General features: G+C 62.6%; 1 protein-coding gene and 1 long non-coding RNA gene across 11 annotated transcripts in view; one reads left to right on the top strand and one right to left on the bottom strand.

Moving 5' to 3' along the window:
* Positions 1–25,058, bottom strand: part of PKNOX2 (PBX/knotted 1 homeobox 2) — a 179,195-nt gene that overhangs the window by 63,193 nt on the left and 90,944 nt on the right. The window lies entirely within an intron of this gene.
* LOC129403699 (uncharacterized) lies at positions 11,503–24,466 on the top strand. The gene is made up of 3 exons (XR_008629396.1): positions 11,503–11,865; positions 23,524–23,691; positions 24,143–24,466. It is a non-coding gene; the product is annotated as an uncharacterized LOC129403699 (long non-coding RNA).

Here is a 25,058-nt window from a genome sequence, read left to right as displayed (position 1 = left end):
CTTGTCCTGATGCCTGTGTCCCCCCATGCAGCCGGAGAACGAGAGCAGTTTCCCACTTCAAGTGGGATCCCTGGGAGTGAGCCCAGGCCTGCTGGGAGAGGATGAGCACACGCGCTGTTCCCCACCCTCCCTGCCCCGCCTGCTCTGAATCCTCCGGGGGCGGGGTGGGGGTGTCAGGATCCTCCTCCATCTGGGGCAGACCCAGGAGCGGGTGAAGCTGATGCCGTCGAGCACTTAGGAAGGAGCCGGACAGGCCAGTCTCCTCTTCTTCCCTCTGGTCAGGGCCGGGCCCTGCTTTAGGCCTGGGGTCCCAGTGGGCAGTGAAGCAAAGGGCTCGGGCAGCAGGGGCCAGGGCAGACGACAGGAAGGGGGGCAGGGGAGCGCCTGGGCCAGCGGGGAGGGGATGGACTGTCCACACGGAAGACAGATCTGCCACGGTTTCTCTTTGTTTTTTGGGGTCACACCCAACAGCACTCAGGGCTCACCCCTGGCTCTGCTCAGGGCTCACTCCTGGCAGTGCTCAGGGGACCATGTGGGGTACCAGGGGCCAAACTTGTGTGTAAGGCAAACACCCTCCCTACAATGCTGCCGCTCCCGCCCGAGAAGAGCTGGAAGGGCGTGTGTGGGGGTGGGGGGTGGGGGGCAGGGGGCGTGGGGAGCAGGAGAGTGTGTGTGGGCGGGGGTGTTGGGGCAGGGATGTGTGGGGGGCGCTGTGGGGTTCAGAGGCCTTGACCCAAGCAACAGGAGCCTCGTGGGCTCGCTGGTCCTGGGTGGGGGTGGGGTTTCCCAGACGGCGCAGCAGGGAGTGTCTTGAGACAAGGCGCGTCCTGGCCGGGCATCACCCCGCGTGCCGGGAGCAGTGGTTAGCAGCAGCCGGGGGAGCCAAGGGCCACTCGGGCGGGACAGGCTCGGGCGGCCAGGAAGGAGGCTGCGTGGCCCCACAGTGCCCCGGCCACCTCCACACAGGCGTCCAGCAAGGACTCAGCCCTCCCCACACTCCTGGCTCCGAGAGTGAGGGCGATGGGGCACGCAGTCACACGCAGGCAGGCACATGCACCAGCACAGCATGTATGCACACCCCCCCGGCACACAGACACACATACCTGCATGCACACATACATGCACATAGACACGCATGCACACAGCATGTCCACGCTGCCTGCGCTCACAGCACACACCCAGGTACACAGACACAAACGGCACACAGACACGCGTGCACGTGACCCGTGCACGCTGCCTCCATGCACAGCGTGCACGTGGATCTGACCCGTGAGAGGGCCTTGCTTCCAAGCTCCACAGCAACCTTCACAGCTGCACGTGCCTCAGGGCCACCTCCCACGCGGCGAGCCCGGCCCCCATCCGTCCTCCCATGCTCCACCAGAAGGCAGAGGCAGGGCCGGGGCACTAGTCCAGCGGGGAGGGCACTGACCTCGCATGAGGCCAACCCGGGTTCAATCCCTGGCACCCCATAAAGCCCCCCGAACCCGCCAGGAGTGATCCCTGAGCACAGAGTCAAGAGTGATCCTCGGGACTGGGGCAGATAGCACAGTGGGTAGGGCGTTTGCCTTGCATACCACCGTCCCAGGTTTGATTCCCAGCATCCTATATGGTCCTCTGAGCACCGCCAGGAAAAATTCCTGAGTGCAGAGCCAGGAGTAACCCCTGTGCATTGCCAGGTATGACCCAAAAAGCAAAAAAAAAAAAAAATCCTCTTGGTAACTGCCAGGTGTGTCCCCTGCAAACACACACACACACACACACACACACACACACACAGAGGGCTTGCCGAGACAGTGGTGCCTCCTGGGTTCCCCACCAGCTGCTCCTTCTCCCTCTCCTTTCACCTGAGGAGGTGCCCACCCTTCCCCCGTCTTCCCAGGGTGGGGACCCTTGACATGTGAGTCCGTCTACACTGACCCCTATGTACAAGTCTGCCATCCCTCCACTCTTACTTCTCTCAGGGCCCAGCTCTGTGGGCACGTGCCGCTCCTGACCTCCCACCATTTGGTGCGGAGGGGAGGTCCACATGGAGAAGAGACCCCCCCACCTTGGGGGTCTTCCTCCAGCCCCCTGTGACCCAGCCCCCAGACCTCTGCCTACCCAGCCTGACGTTCTTGCCTGACCCCCCGAATGGCTGGACACTGTCCGACGGACAGGAGTTCGCCTCGGGCAGGGTCATGGGGAGACGGCTCCTGAATACTTGGGGAGTGACGGGGTGACAACAGATGCCAAAACCAGCTACAGCCACAATCCTGCAGCTGTAGAAATTCAGCATAACACTCGAATTTCCTCTTGTCAACACGGAAAAAACGGTCAGAGCGGTCTGAAGTCAAGTCAGAGGGTCCTGCGAGGAAGCGCCGGCGTCGAAGGAAAATATTATTCCAACGTCTGTGCAGGGAACCACCGAGCTCAGCGCGGGAGACGGCTTCCTTCCTAAGACGCAGTTTTCCAGGGCTCAGAATGTTCTCAAACGTTCTGAGTCTTTCCTCCCTCCATCAATGTCTGGGGAAATGAGATTAAAGGTAATCACGGCCATTCTGAAGACATTTGAGTAAGAGGTAAGAGGGAGAAAGGGGAAGATGAACCCTAGGGAATGAGTGTGTGTGTGTGTGTGTGTGTGTGTGTGTGTGTGTGTGGTGTGCATGTGTGTACGTGTGTATGTGTAAGAAAGTGTGTGTGAGAGAGTGAGAGAGACAGACACAGACACACAGACACTGAGAACTGATCATCAGTGAGAGCTGATCCTATCCGAAGTCTGCAGAGAAAAGCTGAGTGCAGCCCACTGAGAACCAGCTCTGAAGGGGCCCCTGAGGACAGCGGCTTAGGACTTAGGCCCAGGGCGTTGGTTGGGCGGCCCCGGAGCAGGCAGACGAGCTCCTGAAGAGTGAGGTTCCTTCCAGGTGAGACACTCGAGCAGCATGCCCAACAGGGACCAAGCTCCGTCCCTGTCCCCCGCCTCCCTGGGAAGAACCCAAAGGACACCCCCCTCCCCCAGAGCCACCTCCCCCGCCCACCAGCTGCCCACCCACTCACCACGGGCGCTGAGAAACACAGGTTTGGTGTTTGCCCTCAGGTGATCAGCAGCAAACTGCGACAGGAAGAGCGTGACCCACAGTGCCTCTCCCCCGGGGGACCTCAAGTCTCCTTGTCTCTCCCACCCCAGACCGTGGGGGCTCTGCCCGGGGGGTTTACTGCACCCCGCAGGGGGCTGGGCCTGGGGGTTCTGCCTTGCTGGGCAGGGGTCCAGGAGACCTCCGTCTCCTCCCCCACTGCACCCTCTCTGGGCTCCACTGGACCCTGACCCTCTTCCCAGCTCTGGGCAGGCTGGCGGGGCTGGGGAGCAAGAGGAGCTGGCCTGGTCCCAGAACGGGGCTAGGGGAGCCGGAAGCAGGGACTGGTGTCCTCCCCCTGCACAAAAGCCCCCTTCCAGGCACTAAGTGCCCACTAAATGCGGGGTTCCCCTCTGCGCCCTCGGGGCTGCAGCTTTGCCCCAAGGTGCAAGGTCGCACCCCAGAATCCAGAACCAGTGTCGCTACCAGACAGTTCCCTGCGGGGGACCCAGTGGGGGCTGTTGGGGTGCTTCCCCGCGGCCCAGCCTCGGGCGGTCACCAAAGGAAGCCCAGGGAGGGCCAGCCCTGCTCTGAGCCCAGCCCCTGCGGCCACCGCAAGCCTGTCACCAGAGCTCTGGCCCAGGCTCCCTGATTTACATGAACAAATAGTCGCTGTCAGGGGCACGAGCCTGGAGAGCAATAGATTCAGTCGCAGGAAATAAACAGAACGAAGGGCTGCTGGGAGGTAGAGAGACGCAATGACGGGGGGGGGGGGGGTTGGAGGGGGGAAGGGGCGGAGGATCGGGGCCTCGGAACCCTCCGTTGGGCGTGTGTGCAGCACCCAGCGGGCCGTCTGAGCCCTTCTGGTGCCCATGCTAGGTCCTGGCCAGCGCAGAGGGGAGCAGGGGTCTGTGGGACCAGAGACCCAGCAGAGGGCCGGGCCAGGGCCCCTCGCCAGAGCAGGAGTGCCCCCAGGCCTGCCCTTCTGTTCGTCTGTCCTTTCGCCTTCCAGCCTCCACAGGGTTCCGCGTGCCCAGAGCCGGCGTCCCGCTGGGGACACTCGCTCACTCCCGGCACGGTGACCAGCTGGGGGTGGACTTCCCTTCTGTGGGCCGTACGGCGAAGCCACTGAACAGAAGCGCTGCCGGCCCCGTGGGCACTTCCGCCGGGTGCTCGGGAGCTTTCCCACCACCCCAACTGGGACTCTGCCAACTTTGGGGGCCGAGCGGCGGGGGCGGGGTTCAACCGGGCAATACTCGGGGCTTACTCCTGCTCAGGGGATTGGGCCAGGCGGGATGGACGCGGCACAAGCTCCCCGGCCACCGTCCCCACCGCCCCTCGCCTCATGTCACCACGGCCTGCCTGGGAGCCTCCCTCCGAGTCCGCAGGGTGGGCTGCCAGCCGAGCCCCGAGCACTGCCGAGGGCCCCCTCTGAGGGAGTGAGGGCAGAGCTTGTCCCGCTGGCACCCGCTGGCCTCGCGCTTCTCCCTCAGCGATGGTCTCTGGGTCGTGTGGTGGCGGGGGCTGGTCCTGTGCCGTGGGGGCCAGGGGATCGTCAGATGTTGAACTTTGCCAGCCCCGGCCCCCAGAGGGAAGCCGAGTCCAGAGCTGAGGGCCAGTCTGGCTGGAGTGGGCACGGGGCGGTGCTTGGGGGATGCCCACCACAAACGCACCGTGTGGGGGCTGGCTCTTAGGGTGTCCCGCCGGCCGCCTGCTCCACAAGCCAGAGCTGGTGCACCCGCCCCACGGCCCCCGCCCCATCCCGGGTTGCGCCCCTCTGCTAGAGAGGGCTGGGGAAATAGGCCACCCAGGCGGGCAGTGTTCTGCTGGGGGCACCTGCTGCTACAGGCGCCGTCTTGGCTCAGCCCCCATGGGACCCCACCCCTCCAGTCCTGCCTGCTGACCCCAGTCCATCCGTCCCTGCTTCTCCAGACTCTCCTTGCTCCTTGCCCACTCATGAGCCAGTCACTTCCGGGACCACACTCGCTGGCCCTCCACAGCGCTCTGGGCGAGCCACCCGCCTGCCCCATGGGCAACCCAGGAGGGCACCCCTCGGTGACGAGCTATGCAGCCTTGGGGACCATGGACCAGGAGCCAGGGAACACGTGGATGGGACCTCGGGGCGTGCATGAGTGAGGGTTCGAGACGTCCATCAGCTGCCCTTCCGTGGCCGCCTGACCTGCCGGCCTCCAAGTGCGGTTGAGCCCCCTCACCCACAGCAGACCCAGAGACAGCTGCCCGCAGGCACACGCCGGAGGCGCTGGGCACGGCTGGGCACAGCTGACGTGGCTCCTGCCGGGTCCCAGGGGGCTGGGGTGTTCTCGGGGCCCAGCCCAGCTCCATCGGAGCCGCTCCCAGGGGGTTAGCTGTGGGGTTAGCTGTCACCAAGGGTGGGCAGGGCTAGCCTCTGCTGAGTGGGCAGCCGGGCCAGGCCCCCGAGACCCCCCCCCCCTGGCAGGGAGCTGCTGCTGGCGGGATTTGGGGTCCTGGAAGGCGGCAAAGTCTGGAGCTGCTGAAAGGTCCTGGCTGTTTCCTTTACTTCGGCTCTTCACTTGGTCCAGCTCACAAGGGGGACTCTGGCCCCGGGGAGCCCCTTCCTCTATCTATGGGCCGGCCCCAGGGGCCCCTGTCCCTGCCCGGACCGGAGCCGGAGCCCTGAGTGTCTGGAATCGGGGCCCAGCTGGCTCAGCAGGACTCCGCAACAGCGTGGAGCTGCGTGGGAGGGGCTGGGGGCATCTGTGCGTGTCCACCCCGTTCTCTCGCCCAGGCTCTTGCCCACGGGGGTCCATATGCCGCGTCACCCGAGAGGCCCGGAGCAAGTTCTCCTACCACAGAGATGGGGGGCTGGTGGAGAGGAGGAGAGGGGCGCACACACCAGGGAGACCAGGGTCTGCCTCGGGTCTGCGAAGGCCCAGCCTGAAGAACCGCGGTTCCAGCTCCATGTCCAGCTCCGACAGGCTGGGCAGGGTCTTCGGGGGCCCCTGAGAGGTCAGGCTTTCCCATGTGCTGGGCGCCGGGCTACACTGCTGCACAATCCCGGTCGGATGCCCCCACACGCAGGGCTTCCCGCCCAAGGCACCAGGGCCCTGGCTTCAGAGCATGCCCAGACACTGCTTGGATCCCCCACGGGTGCTAGGGACACTGGGTGTCCCGCTGAACGACAAGGCGGGGGCTGAGCAGTCTGGGGCAGACACACAGCGCCGGGTGGGGAGTGAGGGGTGGCTATGGGGGCTGCCACCTTTGTGGGGGTCTGATGCTCAGGGGGACACGGGGGGGGGGCTGCTGAGGGCTCGGGGCACAGTGCTCAGTACTGGTCCTGCCTGAGCGAGCCTGGGCCAGTCACTCCCTCCACAGCACACAAGGAGAGAGACACAGAGACACACACACACACACACACACACACACACACACACACACACACACACAGTGAGCCCCATGGGGGCTTTCACAAGAAAGGAGCCGCCAGGGGTTCCTCCCCGGGGGCTGTGCGGGCAGGCGGGGTAGGTCGCCCATTTGCCCGGGAGCACCAGGACGCCTGACTTCTGTTCCCGGGCACCCCCTGCCAGCTGGAGAAAGCCTCGGCACGCAGGCAGGGCAGAGGCCAGGTGGGGGGCTGCGGACCATCTGGCTCCCATTACGGGCTCCACCACAGCCCGCAGGTCGCGGGAGGGGGCAGGGGCAGCTGGTCCTCCGCGGGCCCTTTCAAGCCGAGCCCTGCTGACAGGCCGCGAGCTCCCGGGGCCGCAGGCCTCCCAGCCTCTGGCTCCCGCACAGGAGCCGCTGCACAGGGCCTGGCCTCCCCGTCCTGGCGCACGGGCTCCTCTGCTCCCCCGAGGCCAGTCTGCAGGACTCTGCTCCCCACACCCAGGCCACGGGCCGTGTCAGCCTGCAGGGAGCCGGAGGGAAGAGAGAGGGCCAGCTGCCGAGAGCACTGCAGGGCGAGCACAAGGTGGCCCCGGACTCCAGCTTGGAAGGCTGCAAGCATGACTGTGGGGGCCTCGGTGTGACTGTGTGTTTGACTATGTGTGTGTGTATGTGTATGTGTGTGACTGTGGGTGTCTGTGTGTGTGACTATGGGGGTATCTGTGTGACGGTGGGTGTCTGTGTGTGACTCTGGGGGTGTCTGTGTGTGACTGTGGGTGTCTGTGTGACTATGGGGTGTCTGTGTGACTGTGGGGTGTCTGTGTATGTGTGTAGCGTTGTATCTGCGTGTGAGCAGCTGTGTGTGTGTGTGTGTGTGTGTGTGTGTGTGTGTGTGTGTGGTAGGAGTCTCTGGACATGGCCTCTCAGTCCCGGGGTGCTCGGGCAGGTCCGGAGAGTCGGGGGTGGGCAGGGGTCTGAATGGAGAGAGCAAGAGTCCCCCACAAAGCGCCGGCTCTCCTGCCCACAGCTGCCCCTGGAGGGGCCCAGAGCCCGCTGACAGGCCCCTTGGGAAGAGGAGCCCTCGCGGGGGGCCCTGACCCCCTTCCCTTTCCCTGCGGCTCCTGTGATGCTGGGGACAGAGGCTGGTGCTCACGTGGGCCCTCCCTGCTGGACCACCTCAGGGCCCCGTTTCTGTTTCCTCATCTACCAAAGGGGCTGTGACAGACACACCTCTCGGGGCGAAGGCCAGGGTGGGCGGGGTGAGACCATCCGTAGGACGCTGGAGGGGACACGGGGCGGGCAGGCCGGTGCAGGGGCTTCCCACAGGCAGCTGGCCCTGCTGCGCCAGGTGGCGCGGTGGCACCTCCCTCGGGCAGGCACAGCGAGAGCAGCCGCAGCGGAGCGAGGGGTCGAGGTCGCAGGCCCATCCCCCCCGAGACGGCGGGGCCAGACTCTACAGCGCGCCCGTGTCTGGGCGGGCACCTGGTTGCTCCAGCCTGCAGAGGGGGTGGGCGTGACTGGTCAGCCCTCGGACACCAGCACACAGCAGGGACAATACGGAAGGGAGTCCGGGGGGCTCATCCGTGTCTCGGCCACGTTTCGCTTCCGAGAGGAAGTGCGCTTTGAAAGGATCCTTTCCCGAGCCAACGCGCGGCCCACAAACTTTATCCACCCTGTGCCGTGCCGACGACCTGGTGCTTCACGCCCCATCCTCAGCCCCGTTTGGAGGAATTAATTTGGACTTGTGCAGCTTCACTGCTTTTGTTGTCAGGCACCAGCTGCGCGTTTTAACCTCGAACTCTGCCTTGTCCCCGCCTCAGCCCTCCCCTTCCTCCACTCTCGCCTCCAGTTCCGGAGGCACCGAGGGCTGGGCACGGGGCCCTGTGCTGGGCGGGGCCTTTCTCGGGCCCCTGAGGGCCTGGGCAGATCCTGCACCTCCATGCGGGTGGGGGAGCACTGTGTCCCCCTGAAGAAACGTAGGCAGGCGTCATCCGGGGAAATGTACGGGACGAGCAGCACCTCGTCTCCCCAGCTCCTGAGAGCCACCCCTGGCATGCCCGCAGCCCCTGCAGGGCCGGGTCCCAGACCAGGGCAGGCGGCACTGCTGCAGCTCCAGCACGGACGCGCTCTCTGGCTGGCCCCAGCGCCTGTCCTCAAGTCTCACAGAGCAGGAATGTAGGCCGGGCTCTGCCCGAGGGGGGCGTGAGAACCCGCCTCCAGGCTGCCAGAGTGCCTGCCCTGCTCAAAACAGCCGGGTGGGTTGTGGGGGTCTCCAGCTGGAGAATGGGGGCACAGTGGCCATTCCATGTGGACGGCTCAGGGTCTAGGCTGGCCCAGGACAGCATTTCCGTCCAGCAGAGAAAGCAACAGGGAAGTCGGCACCCCTGGCCGTGCGGCTGATGCATACCCTCACGAGTGCACCCACTAACCCACACACATACCCCCATGCACACACACACTCACACACCCACACCCACACCCACACATGCATCCACTAACCCATGTGCACATCCCTATGCGCACAAACACCCACACACACACATGCATCCACTAACCCGAGCACACACACCTACTCACATGCACACACTCAACACACCAATGCACGCATCCGCTAATCCATACATACACACCCACTCACACCCACTCACACACAACACCCAATCACACACACCCATGCATGCATCCACTAACCCACGCATACACACTGACTGACACACCCACTCACACAAACATCTGCCTACAGACACACCCACTCACACACAACACCCAATCACACACACCCATGCATGCATCCACTAACCCACGCATACACACTGACTGACACACCCACTCACACAAACACCTGCCTACAGACACACCCACTCACACACACGTGCATCCACTAACCCATGCACACACACACAGGCAAGCACACACACATCCACTCACACCCAAGCACCCACTTGCCCACTCACACCCACCCACCCACTCACACACACACTTATGCAATCATCCACTAACACCCACCCACACACGTACCCACTCAAATATGCACACCCATGCACCCACCCGCTACTCATTAATACACACACACTCATCGCACACACACTCACCCATGCATGCACCCACACACACCCACTCACACAACCCACCCACTCACCCGTGTGTGCGCCCACCATGTACCCACACACTCATCCACCCTCGTGCCCCTTTTTACTGGTCTCAAACCAGAAAGGGCCCCACCCTACCCTGTCCTGACAGGTGTGCTTAGCAGGAGCGGACGGTCCTCATGGTGGCCAGGGCCTTGGTGGACAGTCTTCAATAGAGCTGGTGTTGGAGGGAGGTGGCACAGACCTGGGGGTTTCGGGGAGGCAGAGGACCGGGTGACCTCTAGAAGTCCCTGGGGCCCTCTCCCCAGCAGGCCGGCCCGTGGGTTTCCCGAGCTGGACGGATTCCAGGCCTGGAACCCATCCTTCCCCTCCTCGTACAAATAATCACCAAGTGCGTTCAAGCACGCCGCAGCCCGGAGAGTCGCGCTAGCAATTCTCTGTGTGGACGGTGATTAGACCATCATTATCTTAATGCTTCTTAATTTATCTTTCTGATTAGCAACTTACCATTTTATTTGCAAAAAATAGCCTTCTGCTGGGTGGGAGCCAGCCGAGCTCGGCAGCTGTCGTCTTCCCGGCACTAAATCCGGCTGGGCTCGCTCGCCTTCTCCGGAGACGAGGCGCCTTTGCCTTGGCACCCACCCCCAGCACCCCGCTCCGGAGGGAGGCAGAGGCGCACCCCAGGGCCTCTCCCCTTCTCCTTCCTGAGCACGGCTGGACTTGAATTTTAGGGGAGCCCGTGTCAGGGTGACTCTCGAGCAGGCACATTTCCCAGGAATGGCTGTGTTCTCACCTCCCCATGCCAGCCTGCCCCCGTGCCATTCTGGAGGGGGCAGGAGGCGCTGGTTCCCCTTCCGAGCTTCGACTCTGCATCCTGCCTTGGGGTCATGCAGTGTCTTCCACAGAAACGGCTCCTTCCGGGTCCCCATCTTCCCACCCTGCGTCAACCCTGCCACACTCCAGGCCCTGTGACATTCTCACTGTCTCCGCTCCCCAAAACACACAGGCCCGTCGGGGCATGGGCCGTCCTGGCCTGCAGTGCACTCGACCTTCGAGCCCCCCATTTCTCGGTCTCCTTTCCAGGCCTTCGGGCCTGTGAGGGAACGAGGCACTGACCACCTGCTTCCTAATGTGCCGAGAGAAGGTCCCAGTAAGAGGCTGGCACAGTGACGGTCACCCGCCTACCCTGTTTCGCGGCCACAGAGGTGCCTCCAGGGACCTGCATCCGTGACACTCTGCGTTTCCAGTTTGTCGACCGCCAGCCATGCCTGCCAGTTGATATGGAAGCGCGGGTCTCAAGTCCTTTGCCACGCGCGCTATGCTCCAAGGGGTCTGTGGCGCGTGGCTGGGGCCGCCAAGTTGGCTGGCACCTAGGGCCGTCCCATCACAGCAGGTCTCGAAGGCACAGAGGCTGCCTGGCTGAGTCAGGCCTAGAAACGCAGGCGGGAGCCTCCAAAGATGTGGCCAGGAGCCTAGCAGGACCCCCACGTCTAGGGGTTACCCTAGACACCCCCCATACTTCTGGACTGCTACACGGTGCTTTTCGGGGTGTGGGAACACGAACCCCCTTCCCGGGGCCTCTCTCTATCTGCAGAGGGCAGGTTCTCCCCAGCCGCCTCCTCGACTACCTGGACAATTGTCGGCCACGTACAAGCTGAGCTGTGCGACGCCAAGCAGGATGGGGGCCATGGCCAGGCCAGCGTCTCCGCACACAGAGTGGCCACAACATCAGGGCCACCTGGGCTTCACCGGGAGCTGGGCGGGGGGTGGGGGGTGGGCAGGGGACCTCGGTAACTCAGAGGCCGGCCGGCCCCACCCCGGACGCTGGTTTGTTCTAAGGCTTTTCTGGTTTGGTCAGGCAGGGATTTTGAGCGAAGAAAGGTGCATGTGAGTTCAGAGGCTGGATGGCTCTAAAAATAAAATTCTCCCCTGGATAACTATAGATTTGCTTTTCTTAAGAGTTGGAGAAAACCTCCGGCGGCTGCATTAGGGGATTAGAGCTGGAAATTGCTGTTCCTTCTTTAATCTCTGCTGCCAGCCCTCAGCCGGCGAGCCGCAGCTCACGGGAGGCCGGGCCCAGGGTGTGTTTGGTACGAAAGTCATGTCCCTGCGACGGCCCACACACGTCCGCCGTGTGTTCCCGGTACCCAGATCCACGCCCCCAGATAAGCTGGGCTAATCTTCACAGCCACCCTGCGGGGGGCCCCACGGACGGGCGGACGAGGCGGAGGAGAGGCAAGTGGACTGGAAGAGGCCGCCTGATCGAGCCCCGGCTCTGCCTGCTGCGTGCCACGACCAGGCCCCCTGGGGCCCGGCACGGACTCTGGGGACGCAGCCCGGATGGCGTCCAGAGCAGCAGCCAGGTAAGTAGAGGCAGGAGACCAGTTCTTAGCGACGCAGCTCCCTGAGACATTTCAGGATGTATGTGTGTGTGTGCGTGTGGTATGTGTGTGTGCGTGTGTATGTGCATGTGCGTGTGGTATGTGTATGTGTGTATGTATATGTGTGTGCGTGCATACATGTGTATATATGTGTGCATGTGTCTGTACGCATGTGTGCATGTGTCTGTATGTGTGTGCATGTGGTATGTGTGTGCGTGTGTGTGTGTGCATATGTGTGGATGTGTGTGTGTGTGTGTGTGTGTGTTGGGGGACTGTAAAACTGGCCTGTTCCACACTAAGCCAGACCCATGTGACCTTGACGCCTCTGGCAGCCCGGTTTCCGTCCCCCCCTCCCCTAGGCAGTTCTGAGCAGGCCCAGAGGAAAGCAGCCCTGCCAGCCCGAAGGACCTGGCCCAGCGGTGGGCAGGCCCAGGGTTCCTCAGTGGTGTGGGCAGCCCCAACTGGCCAAGCCCCAATTCTATACCCCCCCCAGTCTCCCCAGCTCTTGCAGCCTCTGCTACCCCCCTCCCAACTGCCTATAGAACTGAGGGGCCCTGCATGGGGACCCCCATGGCTCGCTGTGCCTGAGCTGCAGGCAGGAGGGTTAGGAGGGGGGTGGGGCACGGGGCCTGAGGACCCGAGCCCCCCTGTTCCTGAGAGGATGGGGCTGGGCCACGCGGGTGTGGCCCCTGCACGCACTGCGGGGCAGTCCGGAGCCTCTCTCTCTCCCCAACCCAGACACTGCCGGGTCCTGGGGTCCCAGGACGGGGAGCGCCCAGCTCAGCCCCTCCCTCCGCAGCCCCCAGTCGTCCCCGCGTGCCCAGCGGCGGGTGAAGGGGAGCTGAGCTTCAGGCGGCCCGAGCCAGGGTGCAGGTTGTCACGAGGTGCATATCAAAGCCGGAGTTTAAAAACTGCACTGGGAATAGTGCAATTATCTCGCCTCGACACATTTCTCAGCCCCGACTGAGGTTTAATTAAAGCCGAGTAAAAACACAGAGTCGCCATTTCAGATATCACCCCCACTGCATGCTGGTTAAGAAAGAAAAAAAAAAAGCCTTTATCAGGGACTTAAAATTTTTTTTTCTCCTCCTGTGGGTATCTTCCAGCTCAGTAGGGTATTATTCCTCTCTAACAGCCCCTTTAGAGGGGAATATATATATATTTAATATATATGTATAAAATGAGTTAATCCTCCTAATCTCCTTGAGTTGTACCTAAAACACAGTTTCTTGCAGGTGACCTTTTCAGAGGAGGCGGTTCCTATGGCAACCGCATTGTTTGATTCAGTCAAGAGAAAAATGCTGCATGGAAATGTATTTAATTTTGCTTAATTTGATGCTGTATTTAACACTTGCACGGGCTGGAAGGAGAAAGGGCTGGGAGTCAGGAGCTGGTTCTTTGGGGCCACGTCCATGGGCAAAAGAGTCACGAACCCCAGGACTCCCTCAGGCCTGGCTCTGCCGGGGGTCTGCAAGGAAGAGCCGGGTGAGCCCAGCAGCCCCCACCCCACCCGCATGCTGGACACTGGGGGCCCCTGTGAGCTGCCCTGGGGGTCTCCAGAGTCCAGACAGGGTCCCTGAACACAGAGCTGGTCTCCGGAGGGGAGGCTGAGCATCAGAAGTGGGGGTGTGCGTGCAGGGGACCGGCGGGGCCCAGGGCGCCCTCACTGCAGCACGGGGCACACAGTCTGGTCCCGAGAGACCCGGGCAAGGCTGCATCCACCCCGGTTCACGGCTCTGCCCTTCCTCCCGGCCACCCAGGAGCCCTTCCGCCATTGGCCGTGACCTCGATCAACGCTGGTGCTGGGGCTGGACGTGTCGCCCGAGCACTCTGGTTTCCTACGGCCGTAGGAACAAGCCCAGAGAGATGCGGCGGCGTCCACAGCCGGGCCAGGAGCGCAGACCAGGCACCCGCCGTGCATTCCACGGTCCTCGTGGCCGGGCCCTCGGCGCCCAGGTTTCCTCCCCTGAGAACTGAGCTCATGGCGGGGGTGCGATATGACGTGGCCCTAGGCTCCCGTCTCCTTAATGGGACGGGCACAGCCCCCGGGGAAGCCCGGCCCAGTCACCCGCGTCCACCCCTGTGAGCCAGCCACACTCGCCTGTGCTCCCCGGCATTGCCCGGGGGCTCCCAGCCTTGCCTCTGGCTCCGCCTCGCTGCATCACGCGCCTGTGTCACCTCTCCTGCCCCCCCCCCGCCCCATTGCCACAGCTCTCAGTGGACCCCACAGCTCCGAGACGTTCCCAGGGTGTGCTGTCCCTGTTCCCCTCTTACGAGGGCCCTTCCTTCCATCCGAGGGCCTCAGATCTCGGGTGTCGCTCGTGGGTGAGGGTTCCTCCAGCGCCCTCCGTCACAGACACCCGGCAGCTGCCCGCCGGCTCCTTCAAGCTCACCTGGTCATCACAGGCAGCGACTCCCCTCTCCGGGCCCTCAGTGCCTTGACCCTCCCAGCTCCAGCTGCTGTCCACATGCAGTCTCCTCCCCGCTGGTCCCCCAGCCCAGTGCTCCATGCCCCTGGCCCCAGCCTGACGCTGCCGTGATCCCACAAGCTCCTCCTGGCGTCTGTGGCAGCGCTGCCCGCGGCGACCCCTCTGGCCCGCGTCCCTTTCCCCCAGTCCCGCGTGGAGTGCCCAGGCCAGCTCTCACACTTGCCCTCCAGCCCTGTCCACCACGGGGGCCTTCACGCGGGGCTCCTCCCCCAGAAGTGGTGCCCGGTGTGTGGAGGAGGGGACAGGCTCCCGTCGGTCACACGTCTACACGGAGGCAGGTTTGCCACCACTGGGAACCGGAAATGGGCACAGTGCCCCGACAAGGCGTCAACGAAAGATGCCGAGTGCCCCCAATCCAGGCTTCCCTCCTTCACGTACAGCCCCCTCCAGGCCCCCCAGGGCTACACTCGCTCCACATGCCCCAGCTGCCCATGTCCGCAGGTCGTGGCAGGCCCTCCCTGCGGCAGCAGCCGGGAGCACGTGAGACGCGACACCCGCCCGGTGCTCCCCGCAGCTGTCAGCACTTGTGCCAAGTGCTCCCTGCTGCCCCCTGCCCCGCCCCATGCTGGGACACTCCTTCCCGGCCTCCCTCGAAGGGCGCCCTCGGCCGCCGCCCTGCTCCCCATCTCTCCCGCGTGCCGTGGCCTGGCCCGTGGCTCTAACGCCTCCTTCCACACGCACCTCTCACCGGCCTTGACTCGTTGTGGCTGTTTCGTGTGTGTGTGTGTGTGTGTGTGTGTGTGCGCGCGCGCGCATGTGGATGTGCGTGCGTGTGTGTGTGTGTGTGTGTGTGTGTGTGTGTGTGTGTGAGACCGAGGCCTAGCATGGACAGGACAGTCCAGCACCCCAGCCTGACTGGGCCTCCACTCTGGAAGGGGCCCTTCCACCCTGCTGAAGACCCCCCAGCCCCCAGCGGCTCCCCGAAGTGGAGAGGTGCAAAGGCCTGGCTGTGGCCTCGCTGGCCTTCCCTGGCCCCTGTGGCTGCTGCCCGCCCCTCACTCTCCCTCGCCAGCCACCCACAAGATGTAGCTCCGCTTCCCTTCCCACCGGACAGCTCCTCCCTTCTCTCCTTCAACCCCAACCCCTGACTCCCAACCACTGACCCCGACCCCTGACCCTGACTCACCTGCTACAGCCTTCATGCCACGGCTTCTGTCCCACTGGCCACAGCTCCCCACTTCACCGTCCCATCCGACACCCTGTCCCTGCCCCTGCCATGCACGGTCACCCGGGGCCCCGGGTCCTCACAGAGGAGGTAGGGCACAGGCCTCAGGCTCATCTGCCCCACCCCCTTTCCAGAAGCATCCCCCAACCTGCCCACAGGCTCACCTACTCTGGGGGCTCTGGCCTAGGGGTGCCCATGGGCTCAAACCTCCCTGTCCAGGGACCTTCACTTCCAGGACCCAGAGGGGAGCGGTAGCAGAGGGTGTCCGTGTCCGGGCCAGCAGGAGTGTCCAGGTCAGCAGGGCGGTATCCGGGCTGGCGGGAAGGTGTTCGGTCAGTGTGAGGGTGTCCGGTCAGTATGAGGGTGTCTGGTCAGTATGAGGGTGTCTGGTCAGCAGGAGGGTCTGGGTCAGCGGGAGGGTCTGGGTCAGCAGGAGGGTCTGGGTCAGTGGGAGGGGGTCTGGGCCAGTGCCGAGCCGCTGGGGCAGCAGCTGTCTTCCCCACCCACACACTCCTAAAGCCACGTGAGGCCGCACAGCCCATCCTCCAGGGCGTTAAGCGGCAAAGACGCTGACTGGAAACGCATGCGGACTCGTCTAAGTGTGGCCAGACAGGCAGCCTGGCCCCAGTCCCGGCGTGGAGGCAACTGAGTTCCATGTGGCATGACCCCCACGTCTGGGCGCTGGGAGGGAGCAGATCAGGGGTCAGCTGGACTCTGTCCCTGACTGTCCCTCCCAAACCACGCTTGGCTGCGCAAGGCGCCGGGGTCCAGCAGGGGGCGCCGCTCAGGTGGGGGGTGGTTTGGGGGCCACGGGGGCCACACCCCCGGGTGCTGGGAGCTGAACTCATGTGCCAGCCTTGGAGGCCTGCCCACCCCAAGCCTCCTCTTTCCAGGCACCCTGAGGCCCAGGACAGCCCCCACAGCCCTCCCTGAACCCCCTGGCCTGAGACCAGCCGCAGCCCTGCATGTCCGGGGGGCCGGAGTGCTGTCCAGGGGGCGGCCATGGCTCCGCCTGCGAGCGAGTGGCAGAGCCGTATCCACCGTGTCCTGGTGGGTGAAAATCAGCTGCAGGACAGATCTCGGCAGCTGAGGGGGACCTTGCACCCCAGGCCCAGGCCATCGGTTGCCCTTCTCACTGCTAACAGGGGGAGGTGCAGACAAACCCACCGGCTCGCACAGGCAGGGTGGGCCGTCCCCAAAGGCCCCGTTCCCAGGAAACCTCCTAAACAAAAGCCCTTGGGTGCGGAGACACTGGCACGGCGTGGCCAGGCCAGCCCAGAAGCTGCCTCACCCCTTTACCTCAGCCCCGGGGTCGGGAGAGGCACCTGGCCGGCCCGCCTGAGACCCTGACCCATGCCCGGCGCCCCCTCCCGTGCCCGGCTCTCCTTTTCTCATTTCGCCCGCGCCGCCTGCCTTTGCTGCTGTTTGCTCAGGAGCCGGGCTCTGTTTGCTGAGCCCTTATTCATTTCCATATTACCTGGGATATTTCCAGCCGCTCCTCTGGGTTTTAGGAGAATTTCAAGCGGCAACAGCACTGGGGGCTGCAAAGGCAAACAGGCCGCCGTGCCCTCTGAGCGGTGTGTGGGGCCTCGGGGGGCCTCCCAGGCCCTGGCCGGCCCCGAGCGGGGACACAGCTCGAAGCCCATGGCAGTGAGTCTCCCCAGGTTCCCCTGAAATGCGCCGGAGCAGGGTCAGGGGACAGTGGGGCCGAGCCCCTGCAACCCCCCTCAGGACAGAGAGGAATCCAGGGGGCCCAGGGGACAGCGGGGACTTGGTCTCTAGATGCAGGGCACGGTGGACAGCCTGACCCTTGCAGTGCCCACATTGCTGTCCCGCTCCCGACAGGCCTGACCTTCCCGTAGGGCCCCTCAGGCAGCATCACCCCCTCAAGAGCGGACCGTGTCACCGACTTGGGCCAGGGGCTAGGGGATCCTCGCTCCCTCCCCATACCCTGTCTGGGAAGACTCACAGCACACCCCAGCTGTGTGGCGGGGGGCATGTTCCCCCAGGCCAAGCGAGGGGAAGGCTAACCCAGAGGCATCTCAGCGTGCCGGGTCCTGCCCGCCCCCCGGCCTGCACCCCAGGACTGCGGGGCGTGATTTGGGCACAAGCAAACTGGAGATTCTTCACTTGAGAGCGCACAGAGATGAACTGGCGCCCAGCCTGGGGACAGGGAGAGACTCAGCAATGGAATGGGTCCGACCTGGGCCTGTGACACCTGAAACAAGCCGCCCTGAGCCGGAGCCCTGGCAGGAGCCATGGGAGGGGGTCTCGGGGGCAGCCGTGCGCCCAGCTCGAAGGAAGCATCCGCTGGCTCGTGGAAGGGGAGGCCCTTACTGTGCTCCTGGGTTTCGGGGCACCCTGCCAGCGAGACCACGTCCAGGAGCAGTGCGTTACTCCAACCCCAGCCAGAAGACCCCAGGCCGGCGGGACGCGCCCCCCCGACACCCCAGCCAGAAAGGAGGTTTAAGGCCCCACAAAGGGACCTAGCAGAGGCCATTGTGTGTGTGGGGGGGGGGTGTTAGAGGGCCCTGAGCCTCGTTCCTGCGGGTCACTAGTGCCAGCACCACAGGCAGCCCCTGTGCGGCTGGCTCTGATGTTTCCAGAAACTGTGGGCTTCCGCGTGCCCATCCCTTGTGGGAACTCGCCAAGTTCCACCCACACGCTCCCCACGCCACGAGATGGGGGTCAGGGTGCACACCTCATGTCCCGGTGCCCCCGAGCAGGAGGCCCTGGCGACCCCAGGCTGCTGAGGGGAGGGAGCAGCCTCAGAGCCAGGGGCCCCGGGCATGAGGGCTCAGGACTTGCCAGGCCTCGGCACCAGGAGCGGGCAGGCGGGACGACGCGTCAGTCCTGACATTAATTGTCGCCCGTGTGCTATGATTACCAAATGGAATTAAATGACATGCCAAATTAAAGAGTTATTTTTTCTAATAAATATTTTGCATAGGATGTGTTTATAATGGCATTAATTATTTACGCTGCCATATAGAGGAAGCATAAATATAAAGGGAGCGATGAGACAGTCCCTGTAGGAGAAATAAAATGAGCGCTTCCATCAGGATGACGGATGCCTGCGGTCGGGGGCGGGCTGCGGGGCCGGGGGAGGGCCAGCCTGGGACACCGGGAGCCGCCACTGAGAGGGACACGGTCGAGGCTTCGGCGGGAGGAATATGTTAAAAATGAAAGTGAGTACAGAAAGTTTAAATATTTAATACCCGCATTAATTCTAATTCACACTTTCTTTATTTTTCAGATTAAAAATTTACAAGAATCCCCATCTCTTGCATCCCCCTCCTCCCACGGGCGTGTGGCAGTCCCCATTCCAGGGGACCCTTTGGCAACAAGCTGGGGGCCGCCCGCCAGGCAGCCCCCAGCCCCCTCCAGGACAGGCTGGCGGGCGTCAGGGCCACTGCCTGGCCCCGGCCCCCATGTAGCCCTGGACACAGAGGACATCCCGCAGCCCCCATTTCCCGGACCCAGGCCGTCTCTCCCGAGGTGCCCCCGCTGCCAGGACAGGAGGAAGAGCCACCGGAGGCCCCTCGGAGCCACGCCAGGGCGCAGTTTCCACGCAACACCAGCTCACGTCCTGGCCACCCGCCCCCACTCCTGACCCCCAGCTCTGGGAAGTGACTGGGCGCCTGGATTCCACACACGGGCCCCCCATCCCAGGCCAGACTCGCTCCCCCTGGCCCCAGCACCGCATACGGCGGGAGTGGGAGGGGAGGTGGACTTGGGCCCAGACTTGCTCTCTGGCTGATCTGCACAGGGGGTTGCAGGGCCCATTTTTGGGTGCCCTGCTCAGCCTGGGTGCTGCCGTCTTTCCCTTCCAGCCAGGCCCAGGCGCTGCCAGGACAGAGGCTGACAGCGTGGTCTCCCACCTGAGCCCTCTGGGCGCCCCACCCCCTCCTGTCTCTGGGGCCACGCCCACCACAGCAGAGTCTTCACAAAGGTGCTGACCAGCCCCTGCTGTAATCGGGCCTCTGCCCCAACACAGCCCTGCCCCGGCCCCAAGTCTCCTCCCGCAGCAAACATACCCAAGTCCACACCCGTATGCACACACAAACAGGTCCACACCCGTATGCACACATGCCCAAGTCTGCACCCATATGCACACATGTCCAAGTCCACACACATATGCACACACGCCCAAGTCCACACATGTCCAAGTACGCACATGTATGCACACACGCCCATGTGGGCCGCAGCCAAACATGCGCATGCCCACGCACATGGCTCCGTCTGCTGCTGGGGTGGGGTGGGGCTTCAGGGTCTGGCTGGGGGGGTTGTGGTGTGGTGCTCTTCTACCCCCTGAAGCAGGGTCTGCGGTGACCCTTTCCTCTCTCACTAAGTTCACACAGCCTCCTGGGAGCACTGTGATGAGGCATAGCCCCCTGAGAGCACTGTGATGGGCACAGCCTCCAGGGAGCACTGACAGGGGACAGCCTCCTGGGAGCATTAACAGAGCGCAGCCCCCTGGGAGCACTGTGATGGGCACAGCCCCCCGGGGTGCTCTGGATGAGTTTCGGGGTTCTTACCCAGAGACTTGGGGACCAGCACCTGCCCAGTCAGTGGCATCTGCTGGGATGAGGGGACTTGGCAAGCCTGGGCTGGCACTTCACCAACAAACTCCCCCTTTCCTGGCCTCCCTGGCAGCGCCTTTCCCAGGTGATGGGGGGATTTCGGGGCCCATCGGAGGCTCCACCTTCTCCTTTGAAGGTGCTGGCTGCCCCCAGGTCCTCTCAGGGGCCAATGCAGTGATTCCGACTGGAGTCACAGCAGGAGGGACGGCCCCAGCATCCCTGTGGTCCCCCAGACCCCATGTGCTGATGACAGGGCTGGGTTGGGGACCTGGGAAGAGGGGGACAAGACGGTGGGGTCCGCCGTACCTCAGGGTCCCTGGCTCAAGAGGGGAAATGCTGCTGGAACAGGGGCATCAACTAAGTGCCTTTAGGACCCAGCGAGGCACAAGTCCACCTCCGAGGCCCTCTCCTGGGAGGGCAGCAGTGGGGTCAGCGCCCTGAGCGGGGAGGGCCGGGGGCCACAGCTTCCTGCTGGTCCTCCGCCAGGGGCCTGCATGCATCCACACAGGAATCCCAGAGTAGAGCTGCTCCTGCTGGAAGGCAGCAGTGGACAGCAGGGTGCCGCTGACCCTGTCCTCTGTCCAGACACTTGGCTGCAGAATCTTCTCCCCCTTATTCCTGACACCCCACCCCTCACCCCACTGCTTCAGCGCAGCAAACCTCCAGATCTCTGAGACTGGCTAGGGTCAGGGGTGAGGACCACACGAAGCCAGACACCAGAGACGCTGCCCCCTCTGCCCCCACCCAGGACAAGGCCGCTGGACAGACCCCAGTGGCTCCGTCTGGAATGCAGATAATCCGGGCCAGCAGGCGGGCGGGGAGGGCGAGGCCTCCACCCCAGACAGGGAACAAAGCGGAGCTTGTCACGGGGCCATCCTCGATGCTGCCCACCCCCAGGAAGACACAGTGCCCCAAGCAGGGGCTGATGCTTGGGAAAGATTTGGGGGGTTCACAGGGTCTGAACCAAGGGGGCCACGGTCCTAGATGTTCAGGAAGCTCCTAGTTCTATTGGACTTTCTCTGAAGCTGGACTTGGTTACACTGACCCAGGAGTGGACCTTCCGGTCACTGCAGAAGTGGGGGTTCGTGGGGCTTCCCAAGTCACCTGGCTCTGCTGGGGGGCACCCAGGGGCGTGGCAGTGGGAGCCCCATTTCAGACAGGCCAGGAGGAGGGACTCGGCCACGCCACACCTGCTTCCAGAGATTAGGGCCATGTGTCTGTCTGCAGCTGTGTGCCAGGAAGGAGGGACAGCTGTCCTCTCCTTCTGAGGGGGCAGGAGGGGGAAACGGGGTGAGGGGAAGGGAAGGTCTTACCAGAGCTGAACACGCGGCGCCTCCCCAGACTTATCAGGACCACCCGCGCTCCTCCTCAGGAAGCCCGGCCCAGCCTGCAGGTCAGTCCTCACAGACATGCTCCCTGGCCAGTGTCCCCACGGCCAGCAGCTGCTCTCTGGGGAAAAACCTGTGCCCAGACACAAGGTGCCAGGGAGCCAAGGTCAGAAACACGAGACCCCAAGCCACTGGGCTCAGCCAGGGACGCCCCCCAAACACATCACACACACACTCACACATACACACATGCATATACACATCCACACAGAGCACACACACATACACACATTCACACAAATACACACATAACACTCACACACACAACACACATACACATATAACATACACACAACACACACATACACACATAACACATACATACACATAACACACACATACACATACACACATAACACATACATACACATATACACATAACACTCACATACACACATAACACACATACACATACACACATAACACTCACACACACACATTTTCACTCACATATACCATACACATACACATAGTCTCACACACATGTGCACACATGCATAAACACACACATACACATATACAATACTATAATCTCACATACACCACACACATATATGCATATTCACACACATGTGCATATGTGCACACATGCATCTACACACATGCCCACACATGTACCTACACACATACACACACATAAACTGGCACATACACAAGCATACACATATATACATTCACACGCTCACATGTTCATACACATGCTCACACATGCACACACCCAGGTCCCCCCATTTCCTCCTGGGCCTTGCTTCCCTGTCCAGAAAAGGGGAAAGGGGTCCGGTGGCCCCGAGTCTGTGCTGGCGCCTCCGGGGGCTTCCTGCAAGCAAGGGGCACCCGCTGTCCCTGCACGGGCGCCGCCTCCGGCTCCAGCCCGCCCAGGCAGCTGTTGTCTGGATGCAGACAAAGACCTGAGGCTTCTTCCAACAGGCCGCACTGGGAGGGCAGCGGTGGGGGCAGAGCTCGGCGAGGGGGAGCTGGCACCGGAAGGGCGCGGCCGGTGTATCCCGGGGTCCTCGCTCTGGTGCCGCTTGGTGCGGGAGGGGGGCTCCCCCTGTGCTGCCCAGCCCCATGCGCCCTGGGCTCAGCTAAGTCCAGAACCCGGCTGAGTGGGGGAATTGTTCTGAGAAAGTGCCCGGTGGCGGGTTGCTATGGAAACCGACATAGCCCCGCGCTGACCGGAGCGGGGAGCGGTCCCCAGCAGGGATGCCGGCAGCTGGACTGCAGCTGTTCCCACTAAGTGGGGGCTGGCGCGGCCCCAGCAGGCCCCGCTGCTCGCTACACCAGCCTCCGTGAGCACCCCCCACCTCCAGGAAGGGGGCGCGGGGCCCCGCAGGGTGAGGGGCGGGGAGCAGAGCTTCCCAGGGAGAGAGCCTTCATGACAGGCACCTCCCCCACCGCCTCTCTGGGGAAACTGAGGACTAGAGAAACGGGAAAACTGGACAACCCCCAGCGGGGTGGGGAGCATGGTCCTTCCCACAGCCATTCAGCCAAAGCCAGAGCCTCTGTCCCTGCAGACAGGCCTGTGGCCCCCGTACAGCCACGGAGCCTCTGTCCCCAGAGACAGCCCCTATCCCCACAGCTGTGGGCCATGCTGCCCTCCCAGCGGGGGCACACCAGAACATTCTGCGGAAGGTGGGGCTGGCCCGGGAAGGGTGTGTACCAGGGGCGCAAACATAACGTGGAGGCCTCCCCTAGCCCGCCTGGTGCCCCTGAGGCTGCCTCCCATGGGGGGCACTGCAGTCGTTTGGGGAGAAGCTCCTCTTGTCCGGAAGCCTCCATAAACATCCCCCCCGGCCCCTTCCTGCGGGGGCAGATCGCAAAGACCCTCCACAAGCCTCCACAGAGGCTGTCAGACAGTGGTCCTCTGGGGAGGCCACTAGGACACAAGTGCCCTGTCACCGCCGCGTCAACACTAAGCCCTGGGACCGAGGCAGGGCTCGGTGGATCCCCATGCCCGGCCTCCCCGCCCTCGTGAACCAGTGCTCCTTATGACCCGACTCTCCCACCTCCTGCAGCCTCTCCACGGGCCTGACAGAGTGAGCCGTCCTAAGGGGAACATGCTGCAGCAATTCCACCCCCTGAACGGACAGAAAGTGAACAGACAGACGGACAGATGGACAGGCGTGGGCAGGGGGCGGCCTCCCACGGCCCCGGGCTGACCTTATGGCAAAGGTCCAGCTCAGGTGAGTGAGGGCAGCACGGCAGGGAACAGCCACGGGGAAGGCAGTGGGCAAGGCCCATCGGGGGGCGGCAGGGACCGAGGGTGCCCATCACTGGGCCCTGGACGCCTCGGCTGTGCAGACACTCCAGGCTGTTCTCAGGGCAGGCGGGTCCCGGGCCCCACCATGTACTTGGGGCGCCTGCTAGAAGGGGGTCCACGTAGGACCACAGCAGAGCAGGCAGGAAAAGGCTCTGGTATGGGCCACTTTCTAGACTCTCCTTCAGGGTCGGAGCTGGTGCAAGTTGAGGGGCCGCCTCGTCTGTGCCCTGGCCCGGTGGCTCAACACAGTAGTGTACCCCAAATGCTTACCGAGTGGATGGGTCGTGGATGGGATGGGGTGGGGGGAGCAGACCTCAGACCTACAATGGGCACTCATAATAATATGCCCAGACGGAGACATATTATTCTCACAGGAAAGAAAGAAAGAGAGAAAGAAAGAGAGAAAGAAAGAAAGAAAGAAAGAAAGAAAGAAAGAAAGAAAGAAAGAAAGAAAGAAAGAAAGAAAGAAAGAAAGAAAGAGAGAAAGAGAGAAAGAAAGAAAGAAAGAAAGAAAGAAAGAAAGAAAGAAAGAAAGAAAGAAAGAAAGAAAGAAAGAAAGAAAGAAAGAAAGAAAGAAAGAAAGAAAGAAAGAGGGGCTGGAGCAATAGCATAGGGGGGAGGGCGTTTGCCTTGCACGCGGCCAACCCGGGTTTGATTCCCAGCATCCCATATGGTCCCCTGAGCACCGCCAGGAGTAATTCCTGAATGCAGAGCCAGGAGTAACCCTTGTGCATCGCCAGGTGTGACCCAAAAAGCAAAAAAAAAGAAAGAAAGATAGAAAGAAAGAAAGAAAGAAAGAAAGAAAGAAAGAAAGAAAGAAAGAAAGAAAGAAAGAAGGAAGGAAGGAAAGAAAGAAAGAAAGAAAGAAAGAAAGAAAGAAAGAAAGAAAGAAAGAAAGAAAGAAAGAAAGAAAGAAAGAAAGAGAAAGAAAGAAAAAGAAAGAGAGAAAGAGAGAAAGAAAAAAGTACTGGCTTTCTTTTTTCAAATGCTGAAATGCATAAAGAGGAAAAGGACACTGAGATGTAATCCTATGGGATAATCCCCTATCGAATCTAAGAACACAGATAAAACACTGGCGACGGCTCCCACAGCACGAGTGCTCCCCTTCCTGATGGAGGCGACCGATGAGCCTCCGGAACCATGCAGGAGGAAACAGTGCTCTGTGTGCACTGCCCCCCCCCATGACCTGCCTTTTATGGGGGGGCCGGAAACCAGTGCTCCTGCCAATCAGAACAGGGTTCCACTCCACCCGAGTACCCCACGGCGAGCTCCATGTACTGCCCGTCACTG

This window comes from Sorex araneus, chromosome 3, assembly GCF_027595985.1.
Source record: "Sorex araneus isolate mSorAra2 chromosome 3, mSorAra2.pri, whole genome shotgun sequence".
Taxonomy (NCBI): Eukaryota; Metazoa; Chordata; class Mammalia; order Eulipotyphla; family Soricidae; genus Sorex; species Sorex araneus.
The sequence above is the reverse complement of the archived record's forward strand: the minus strand, read 5'-3'. Positions and strand labels throughout refer to the sequence as shown.